General features: G+C 42.2%; 1 protein-coding gene across 10 annotated transcripts in view; it reads left to right on the top strand.

Annotated features, from left to right (window-relative positions):
- The first annotated feature begins 698 nt into the window (after positions 1-698).
- arvcfb (ARVCF delta catenin family member b) overlaps positions 699-11,240 on the top strand; it is a 364,725-nt gene continuing 354,183 nt past the window's right edge. For all 10 annotated transcript variants that reach the window (XM_054731269.2, XM_054731267.2, XM_054731259.2 and 7 more), the window contains exon 1: positions 699-833. The gene's annotated coding sequence lies outside the window, so the exon portion shown is untranslated. The remainder of the gene's footprint in view (positions 834-11,240) is intronic.

Genomic DNA, 11,240 nt, shown 5'->3' with positions numbered 1-11,240 from the left:
AAAAGCACGGAAGTCCCGAGTAGTTGTAAAAAGAAAAGAAACCACTTCCGGTTATTCTACTAAAAAATAAAAGCTCACTGTTAATGTTTGGAGAAAAAATGTGTTGCAGTCATTGAAATAAATATTAGGGGAAAAAATTAAAATACCACACACACACACACACACACACACACACACACACACACACACACACACACACACACACACAGATATACACACACACAAACACACACACATATATAAAATTGCCTAGTGTTTTTTAAAGTGCACAGAATCGATAATGAATTTTAGCTCTAATGTATGTGATATCCTCTTAGACCTAAAATTCGTTATTGATTCTGTGCACTTTTAAAAACATTAGGCAGTTTAATAAACACTTGTATTTTGTTCACAATTTTAGAGGAAGTAAGCTGTTTTAGTAAGAAGTAAACAAATCTAAGGTAAATTAGACCATTCTTAAATAAATTCAGTTGGATTGGATAAGGGGCGGAGACACGCCCGGGACCGACAGCATCCAGCACTTTTGTTGATGAGAGAGGGGATAAAGGCGGCTCTGCTTTTCATTCAACTCAACGCTCAATTTAAACGACACACGCTTTAAATATAACTTTGAAACCTGTGAAGTTTGCTCACTTGTCGCACGTGGTGCTCGGTCTGAGAGCAAGGCGAATCTGACGTATGTGTTTGGATATTTGGCGCTCGTAAAGTAGACTGTCCCTGCAGCAGCCACGTTCCACGCGAAATAACGGTCTTTATCTGAGGCTCGGAGTGGCGCTCATCACGGGACGGACGCGCTTCCACTGAGAAGACAGCGATGACCAGAAGAGCCGGAGGTAGCTGTTACACACACACACACACACACACACACACACACACACACACACACACACACACACACACACACACACACACACACACACACACACACACACACACACACACACACACACACACACACACAGAGCATTCCTCGTCTAGGCTAATTCTTCTTTTGGGCGATTAGAATATCAAGTTGTGCCATATTGCACATCAGTAGGAGGTGGGTGTGACTAAAACAAAATCAGTGCGATCTTAAAATAACGCTATGGAAAATCCCAAATGAAATACAGGCTTCCTTAACAAGGAATTGATGAAAATCAGAAAGCACATCCATGATTTATTTGCTACGTTTTAATTAAAAAGAAACGCCACGGGAGATTCAAATGTTTCATTGCAGCCAACAACGAAATAGAATGCGTTTTTAGTATTTACCGCTCCATCACATCTTTTGCTGTGAGATGTGATGGAGCGGACTGCCAATCATATCAGGCTGCCATTGTTTTGGTCCTCCACTTAGTGAATGAGTTACCATGGAGATTTTTCCGGTTTCCCTCCTGTAATTACCTTATTTGGAAAATGGCCTGCATTCATTTGACTTGATCGATAGAGTTGTTTTTCCCAATAGTCTTGTGGTATTCTCGTCCCATGTGCATGTGAGTTTGCCCCAAAGCTTTAAAACAGCCATATTTGAACAATCTCAGATGAAACTATTGGTCATCTTTTTGCACCCTGCTTGAATGCAATTACAACAATTAACAGTGAACATAACAATTTTGCATTCACTTAGCCTTGTATATATATATATATATATATATATATATATATATATATATATATATATATATATATATATATATATATATATATATATATCACACATAAAGCCATTCAGAAGTCTCTTAAGAGCTTTTTTTACTTGTTTTCATGTATGACAATCAGTCCACATGTCATGACAGTAAAGAAGCCAGTTCCAGTCAATATTTCTGCAATCATGTATTCTAATATGTAGAAAAATAACAGTAATTAGCATTTTAAATGTATACTGAGTACCAGTTTCATATTTTAAAATTCTTTTCTTGAGCCAGGATGTCTTAAAATGACCCTTTACAGGGTTAACAAAAGGCCACCCAGCCCCTATTGCCCTGTGGCCACAATACTTCACTTGCAACTTCAGACTGGGGGGAACTCTGTAGAGCTGACACACCTGGTGCAATAATAATATTATTAATAATAATAAAAATAATAATAGACAATAATTTGAAATAGTGAAAGGTATAGATATACCCTATACACCTCATATCTGTTCTAAGAATAGCCTTTTTTAAATGAATTTTTGTCTTAGAAGAAGAAGAAGAAGAAGAAGAAGAAGAAGAAGAAAATATCATTTCTATAGCGCCTCTCAAGATAAAAATCATGAGGTGCTTCACAAAAACAAAAAATGTAAAAACATAAAAAAGCATTTAGAAAATGTTTAAAAATATATTTAAAATTAGCAAAAATAGACGATTGGGATTTAAAAGAAAAAATGTTAAGAAAGAGAGAGAGTGAATAGGAGCTCAGGATGTGCTGAAGAGGAAGCAGATAGAGGAGGAAGAGCAGAAGCCCCAGCACAGAACCTTGTGGGACACCATGGGTAAGAGAGGTGGTGGAGGACCTAAACTTGGAGACGGCCACAGAAAAGGAGCGCTCAGAGAAATACGAGGAGAACCACTCCAGAGCAGATCCTGATAGGCCTACCCAGTCTCTCAGCCTCTCCAGTAGCAGGTGATGGTCAACAGTGTCAAAGGCTGCAGTCAGGTCCAACAGGACCAGAACAGAACAGTCCCCTGCATCACTGTGAGTCAGAAGGTCATTAGAGACCCTAAGAAGAGCTGTTTCAGTAGAATGAGCACTAGAAAAACCTGACTGTAAGCTATCATAGATGTTATGTTGATCTAGAGCAGCTGTGAGTTGTTTAGCCACAACCTTTTCCAAGATCTTGGAGATGAACGGAAGTTTAGAGACGGGTCTGAAGCTGCTATGGAGAGAGGGGTCGAAACTCGTTTTTTTAAGAAGCGGGTGGATTACAGCGTTCTAGGCTGCCCTGGTACCAAGTGTACCGATGGGCATCCTTATGTTCTAACATGGTGTTCGTTATGGCCAAACTGCGGCTTGCACAGAAGTCCAATAACGAAACACCACTCAAGTTCAGATCAGGCGGGCCGTTCCTTCCAATCACACCCCTCCAGGTCAAGCTGTCATTGCCCACGTGAGCATTGAAGTCCCCCAGCAGGACAATGGAGTCCCCTGATGGAGCACTATCTAGCACTCGTCCCAGGGACTCCAAAAAGGGTGGGCACCTCTGAACTGATATTTGGCCCATAAGCACAAACAACAGTCAGGACCCATTCCCCGACCCGAAGGCGCAGGGAAGCTACCCTCTCGTCCCCCGGGGTAAACCCCAACACACAGACAGAGAGTCTTGGGGCTAACAAAAAGCCAACCCCAGCCCTCCACCTCTCACCCGGAGCAACTCTACCAAAGAAAAGTGTCCAACCCCTCTCAAGGACTTGGGTTCCAGAGCCAATGCTATGTGTTGAGGTGAGTCCGACTATATCTAGCCGGTACCGCTCAACCTCTGCCACAAGCTCCTGCTCCTTCCCCGCCAGCGAGGTGACGTTCCATGTCCCAAAAACCAGTTTTCTTCTCCGGGGATCGGACCGCCAAGGCTCCCGCCTTGGTCTGCCACCCGATCCACATTGCACCGGACCCTTCATGTTCCTCCTGCGGGTGGTGGGTCCACAGTTGGATGAGCCCATGTATGCGGTTCGGGCTGGGCCCGGCTGGGCCCCATGGGCGAAAGCCCGGCCACCAGGCGCTCGCTCACGGGCCCCAACCCCAGGCCTGTCTCCAGGGTGGGACCCCGGTAACCCTCCGAGCCGGGTACTCCGACTCTTTGACTTTACCTCCATGAAAGATCCTGTGAACCGTTCTTTGTCTCACCCTTCACCTAAGACCAATTTGTCATGGGAGACCCTACCAGGGGCACAAAGTGCCCCAGACAACATAGCTCCTAGGATCATTAGGGCACTCAAACTCCACCACGATAAGGTGACGGTTCAAGGAGGAGCTTTTCAGCACACTGGAAGTTTTAATTGGATCCTGCTGGGTTACTGATTTGACTGAGATATTTTTGACGTGAGATTTTCATGCAGGCCGAACATGAAATAGTCTCCTACACCTATCTCCTTCAGCTGGTGGTGAAAATGTAGGTTTTGAAAATCCTGACAGATCTACGTCACACTGTCACAACATTCATGGACTTCCCCATCTTCACTCACTACGGGGTCCTTGTTGGTTTAATGTCCAGGAAACGGCAGAGAATGTCTCGGCTAGTAGAAGCTAACCATTAGCATTAGCAACTCCACCACACAGCAGAACCCCTTCAGGCTTGTGTTATTTGTGGAGATAAAACATCACTGTTGCAAAGCAAATAGTCAGTGGTAGAGTCACATTGCTGTTAGCCAATCAGAGGGGAGATGTCCAAATATCAGGAAATAAGACTTCAAAACCTGTCTGAATTTCAGCTGTGATGTCGCTCACTTTCCAATCCTAGAGTTTCACCCTTTATTTTCCAATCAGAAGCTAATGCAGGGGAGAGGTGAAGGAGACTATTTTCATGTTCAACCTGCATGAAAAACTCAGAGTGACCCATTATAATCAGAAATAATAATTAAAAATAGTCTTTTAATAAAGAACACCTTTGAGGAAAGGCATAAAACTGGCTTCTGCTGCAGTAACAGATTAACAAAGGTGTCGGATTTTACTGCTGTTAGGGGAGTGTGCCTGTTTGTTTAGTGCATGTAAATACAGTACAGGGTATATCTTATAGTTTGTATCGTGCTGCTACAGACTAAAGGCTTATTGCTTTCATGCTATGAATAAGATTGGTTGATTATTTGCAAATTTAAATGCCTTCAGCACAAATTCAATCTCTCCTCAGTTTCATCTATGTTTGCAGAGTTACTCCTAAACAGAATGCATTTTGGGCTCATTTGCAGTCAGGAAGTAGATCGTTTTGAGCATCAAATATTTGCAGAACAGTTTCTGGACATAACCAGAATCTGTAAGACTGCACTAAAACTGAGAAATTCTTCGAAACCAGGAGTAAACAAGGGGACTACAGATGAATACTGATGTGAAGAAATGTTACATGTCTGTTTGCTCTCACACAATCCATCCATCCATCCTTTTATATTTGTAAATAAGCAACATTTTATAAAATAACTTCACATTGTTGGCACATCACTGGTCTTGTTGCGATTTTGGAGGCAAATGAACTCTTTGTGTTCTCATCTAATGGGTACCCGACTCATGGTCTACAGTCACCGCCCACCCTTGACCACTTTTGACCTATTGGCCAATCGTTGGAAGAGTTTGCCTCTGCAGAGGCGGTAACCCTTCACTTATTGGATCCGGTAAGATGTTAATCAAAAGCTCACAGATCAGAATTGGTGCTGTAAAGTTTCTGCAAGGCTATGAGAATGCTAGTGTGAGTTATGATGAAAACGTTGCAAGAAAGATGCACCTGAAAGAAATTTTGAAGGTTTTTAATTTTATATCATGTTGGATTGTGAACATAAGTCTTGTTGTGGACAAATTACTTATTTGGAGGACATTAAATGGACCCTTGTGGGTGTAAAATGACATATTTTTAGATGACTCTTGGCTTTAAATAGCATTTTTTTGCATTTTAAACGAGTTTACTGTGGCTACAGTTTTGATTGTATCCTTTAGAATATAAATAGAGTAGAAAATATCATTATTATTGTCTCTTAATGGGGAAATTTTGTTGTCACAGCAGCAATTACAGTCACACAGGAGCAAAACAGGAGAGTAAGAAATAAATAAAGTAATAGAGTAATTAAAGCATTAAAGGGTAAAAAGTACAAAAAATCATAACACAGAATTGCTTAAAGGTGCAGTATGTAAGAATATAGTGAGAATTTCATAACATAAGAAAATCATAACTAGCTGGCTGCTGGATTGTCAGTTTTTCTCCTTTCAAAACAAAGTAAGTAGGGACGTAACTACTGTTTATCATATCAGTGAGTGTGGGGTTGCCGTTTCTCCTGCGAGCTAATGCTGCAGCGCCGACAAATGTAATTTGATGACGGCCGGCAAAAAGCTCCAGAGTTGTCTAAAGTGGTTGCAGTACCCAGATTTTACTGCAGGATGTCATTTGTTCTTCATTTCTACATGATGCACCTTTAAAAATAAAAGAAAATACTCAAATATTCAAAATTCTCAATGCTGTAAGAAATACTGTATGGAATAAAAAAGATGTCAGAGTGCTTGGGAAACATGAATGGGACTCTGTGCAGAAAAATAACATGATTGCAGGAGTGCAGTATTACTTAAAATGCAATTCAAGCAATTTCCTGTATTTTTAAATATTAAAATTTTAATTGTAGGGTTAGAGAAAAAAATTGCAATGTGAAATTTGTTTCAACATCCATCACTGTTATACAAGGCAAAAGCTAAACAGAGGCCATTCAGAAAGTTATTTTAAATGTCAAAAATTCCCTTTGACTAGAGCCAAGCTCACATTCCTTTTGTTCATGTCGTCAACCATTTTGTTTTTGTGATAATTTAGGTGTAATAGGAGCTGTGACATCACTGTGAGTCTCCTCATCACGAGGAACTCCGCCCTAACCCTGCGTGGAGGATAGGTGTGCAGAAATGCTTTTAACAGAATCCTCTTTTTAAACACTCCTCAGCTTCTCAACACAGATACATTTCCATAAACATTCTGCAGTCAGAGGAAATGTTATGTTAATCCCTTTAGCTTTGCACTCATCTCTGTACAGTTTCACGGTCAGTGTAGCATTTCATTTCTGGATGAGAACTACAGAGCGGCTTGCTATCGTATCGATCATATTGTGTTTGCCTTGACATCCTTGACTGCCCGATGCACAAAGACTGAAACATATTAAAAAGTGAGCAGAGTGTTATGACTAATTCACATAGAAAAGTCAATACGAGCAAAACTCCCTGAGTGCAAATAAATATTCCTCGTGAATGCTGATTCCTGCTGTGAGTGCTGAAATGGTTGTGATTCAGAAGTTCCTCTGCGATGATATTTTGGGATTAAGCTCCAGGGTTTTTCTGGTGGAAGGGGAGAGGCAGGCAGGGCCCAGACTGAAGGGGTCTTTGTGGGACAAGCACCTGCAGCGCTCTGCCTGCTGCTCCTGAAGCCATTAACATTCACCTCCAACATCCCTGGCCTTCCCACCCTCCCGTCCCTCGGTCCATCCACCCCATCCCAACCCTATCACCCATCATGCAAAGAACATAACTCCTGTCTTTGTCTAGACGAGTTAATGCAGCGTGATGAAAGATTTTTGTTTGGGTTGAATTAATAATCTCAAGTTCATTTCTTCAGTTTTTAAGACCTTATGGGCCACATGACCTTATGGGCCACATGCATCCTGTGTTGCAGGGACATTGGTATTTTGCTAAATATTTCAAACCACTTATTACTCATTCAAAACCACTGCCAGAAGCTATTTGTGAGTTTTTCCTGTAAGTCTAACAGCAGTGACAGCACTGTTAAGCTACACACACTTGCTATTATGGTCACTCATATTCTCAGTGGGATTAACCTTTTTTTCTGTGTTGTTGTGTCCTTAAAGTGCAGGGTCAGTGCAGGCAGCTCTCCTCTAACAGACACGTTATGACGCTCACTCGCATCAAAATTGGTTTTAAATCAGATTTTCTCAGCATCCTCCTCCTCCTCCCCCTAGCCGGTTACTGGGACCTCGGTCACGATTGTTAAGAATATCAGCCGGACTGAGCTTTGTAACATGCTGACTCGCTGATAATCCACTCCCCTTTTCTTACGCCCTCGCTGTGTCGGGCTCCGTATTAACAGATAGTGCTGATTGCATTTCTATCCTGAATTTGCCCCAAACCTGCCCTCACCGCTTCCTGCTCCGCCTTAAAATAGCGTCACAAATTTAGCTTGTGACACACACACACACACACACACACACACACACACACACACACACACACACACACACACACACACACACACACACACACACACACACACACACACACGAAGGACCCGTCTCATCCTTGAGACTGTCTCACTCTCATTACCTTCCTGCTCCACTCCCGCTCTACGGGTCTGTGTGCCACAGAGGGATTAGCCCCACCCTTTACATTCTGCTGTGCCTTGATTATGTCCAGGGATAAGAGCTGCTTAATTGTAATCACTGGAGCTGCCCTGAGCAGAGTAAACGGAGGAGTACAGATTTGCAGAACATACCAAAAACAAAACAGCACGATCAGATTTTCAACAACTATGTTTAATGTGTGTATGCCTTGAACTTTGTGAATGTCCTTGACACATCCCAGATGTGTAATATAATAATCCTGAATATTTTCATAGCATTTTACAAAAGGATCAGTCAGCATGACACAATTTCTGTGATTTTTCTTGTAAAGCGATTAAAGTGTATTAATTGTGGAATTAGTCAAAAACAGGACGACTGCTCACCTTGGTCTTTATTTGATAAAGAATTATTACACAAATCCAGGTTAACCATTGAAGAACATACTAAGCGACATGTTCCAAAACTTCAAAAATGATATTGTCCTCATCAAAGGGTCATTTTTCTGCTTTAGATAAATTAATAGTAACTTCCAACTTCACCTCCAGTCACTGAAAGGAGCTAATAACCGCTTTGTGGAAAGCTGAAACACCAAATACTGTTTCCTGGTAATTCTGTTGCAGTTCAGGATCCTTTGAGCAAGTCAGCATAGTGTCATGGTCTGCGTCTGTGTCTTCCCCATGTGTCTCCTTATGTCCTCCATCCCTCTTTAGATTCCCCTTTTGTGTCTCATAGCGCCCTCATGTGTCCTTTGTCTGCGTCCATTATGTGTCTTTTGTTGGTAGTCCTTTAAGTCTATCCCTCCCAGGTCTTGTGTCATCTCAACTCTGAAACCCAAATACGACCTTAACCCGATCATAACCCGGATGTTGGCTGCATGTAAACATAGTCATTCATCCCCAGGCCCTCCAGGTCTCATTTACATTCTGTGTCCTTGTAGTCCCCAGCTTCTTTGTCCCCAGCTCGACGTGTGTGTGAGTCAGTCCCCTGCTCAGTGTTTGTGTGTGTGTGTGTGTATGTGTGCTTGTCCATTCCCCATTCCTGTTTATATTAGTGCATTTGTGTGTGTGATGGTGTGTGTGTGTTAGTCCTTCCCGCAGCCTTTAGGTCTAGTTTTGTGTCTTAGAGTTTTTTTAGGTTTATTTGGCCCTCCTCTGTTTCTGTTTGCCCATTTTGATTATTAGGTTCACCTGTCTTCCCTCCAGCTCTCACTTCACACACCTGCCACCATTTTCCCTAATCACTTCTCCCTGTGTATATAAGCTCTGTCTTGTCTGTGTCTGGTGTGGGTTCATTGTTGTATGTTGTCAGCGGTGCGCGTGCTCTGTGTGAGCTTCTGTCTCCAGGTTTTTGTGCTCTAAGAAGAGCTTTGGGTGTTCCTGTTCCCCAGGACTTTTTGGACTTTGGCTCGCTGCCCTGGATTACTTTTTGTTCTTTATCCTACAAATAAAAGGATTTTTACTTTGAATCTCCGTCTGCCTCTTGTCATCTGGGTATCTGCATATTTGGGTCCTAAACATCCTCACAACCTGACACATAGAGTTATTTCTTCATACTAATCATGTATATCTTTATTATATAACATCTTGCTCAGCTGTTGTTTCATGCATTGGTCACATGTCTTAGTCACATGTCTTAAAGTATCTCAAGCCATTCTTCTGTGTTGAAATCTTCTATTTTTTTTGAAGTGGTTGCAACCTTTATGGCTGATGATCATTTGTGGCTTTGCTGTGGTTTGGCTCCAAGGGACCCTTCCCTTGGAGCCAAACCCTGTACAGCGGCCAGTCCCTATAAAGCACCAGAATGCTACGTACAATTTGACTTTTTTTATAATTGCTCTGCTCATCTGATCTAAGGGAGTATAAAAAAATTATTTCTGCTGTCTCCCTGCATCATGTGCAGGGACTAGCTCTGGAGTCTACTTTGCAGTGTAACATGTATTTTATGTGTTGCGCTCACATTGTGGGAATCATGCACTGTCTTTCCTTTTGACTTGTTTGAATTCATCTTCGATCATAACATCAGTCTATAAGATTGCTGGACTTTATTTAGAAATCAGCTGTGGAATGGGGAGCATCTGTTGTGGCGGTCTCATTACCGCGTCTTCACTTCATTTTGCTGACTTTATTGCTCCCATGTAAACAGTGAAGGTCAGTGAGGAGGTGCAGCGAGTGGAAAAATACTGTCCTTTTGAACTCTTAACGTGTCCGCTGCAGTCCTCAGGAGAACACAGTTTGATGACTGCTCCACAGAAAAATCATATTCATGCTCAGAATGGCTGAAAAAAGATTCCTAAAGGCAGTGTGGAGAAACAGGTTGGCCAGCTGGCATTTTGCTTGTCAGTGCTGAGGTCAAATGTGAGATGACCATTCCCTGAACAATGCAATCAGAGACAATTAGAGATTCCTTACAACTCTGCCTTCCTTGCACTTTGTCCCAATTCTGTCTCTGTAGAATTTAAATTGTAATAAATGTGGCCACATCATGGAAAATCCACTTTTTGGAGCTTTGTTTAATGTGGTATTGTTATTTCTTCATGAAAAATACCCCAAACCCATTTATTGTCTGCATTCATGCATTTTCCTGCTCAGCTGCGAGTTTTTATTTTCTGAGGATGGAGCTGCAGACACGAGGATGGAAACTAAGTGCGTCATCAGCAGTCAGGGGCGGATTTAGGACTGAAGAAGATCCGGGGCTTAACACGCGCGCGCGCGCACACACGTGACACGCACTAGTCAACATCATATATGTCTTGTACCACATAATTTTTAATCTGAAGCTACATATTAAGCATATTCAGGGCAGAGTATTGTTCCTGTTAGTGTTTAGTGTGAGATGATAGTAAATATTCCCTTTCTTTCTCCAACAACTTTACCTGATAGTAAGCTAACTTTAGGCAAACCAGCTGCACAACAAATATTTTCAAATAAGACCCACGAACCTGAGTCAACACCAGTCTCATCAAAGCTGGGGTTCTGTCGTGGTACTTTTTGTCTAAAAAAGGTCCATATGTCCATCTTCACTCATGCGTTTCAGGCAGAGTGTGTAGAAGAAGCCGGCTGCTGAATGGCTTCTTCTTCAGTGGTGGAGGCTCAGGCAGGCTGTATACAAACTACTGCCAGCTGCGCCCTCTCTGTTGGACTTTGGTACTGCATGTTACTTCCGCGATTTAGATCCGGGGCTTATCATGAAAGATCCGGGGCTTCAGCCCAAGTAGCCGGGTCTAACGCTGCCCCTGTCAGCAGTGATGGGAATAATGCC

Source organism: Nothobranchius furzeri, chromosome 17 (assembly GCF_043380555.1).
Source record: "Nothobranchius furzeri strain GRZ-AD chromosome 17, NfurGRZ-RIMD1, whole genome shotgun sequence".
In the NCBI taxonomy this organism is placed as follows: domain Eukaryota; kingdom Metazoa; phylum Chordata; class Actinopteri; order Cyprinodontiformes; family Nothobranchiidae; genus Nothobranchius; species Nothobranchius furzeri.
Note: the sequence above shows the minus strand (reverse complement) of the source record. Positions and strands in the feature narration are given on the sequence as shown.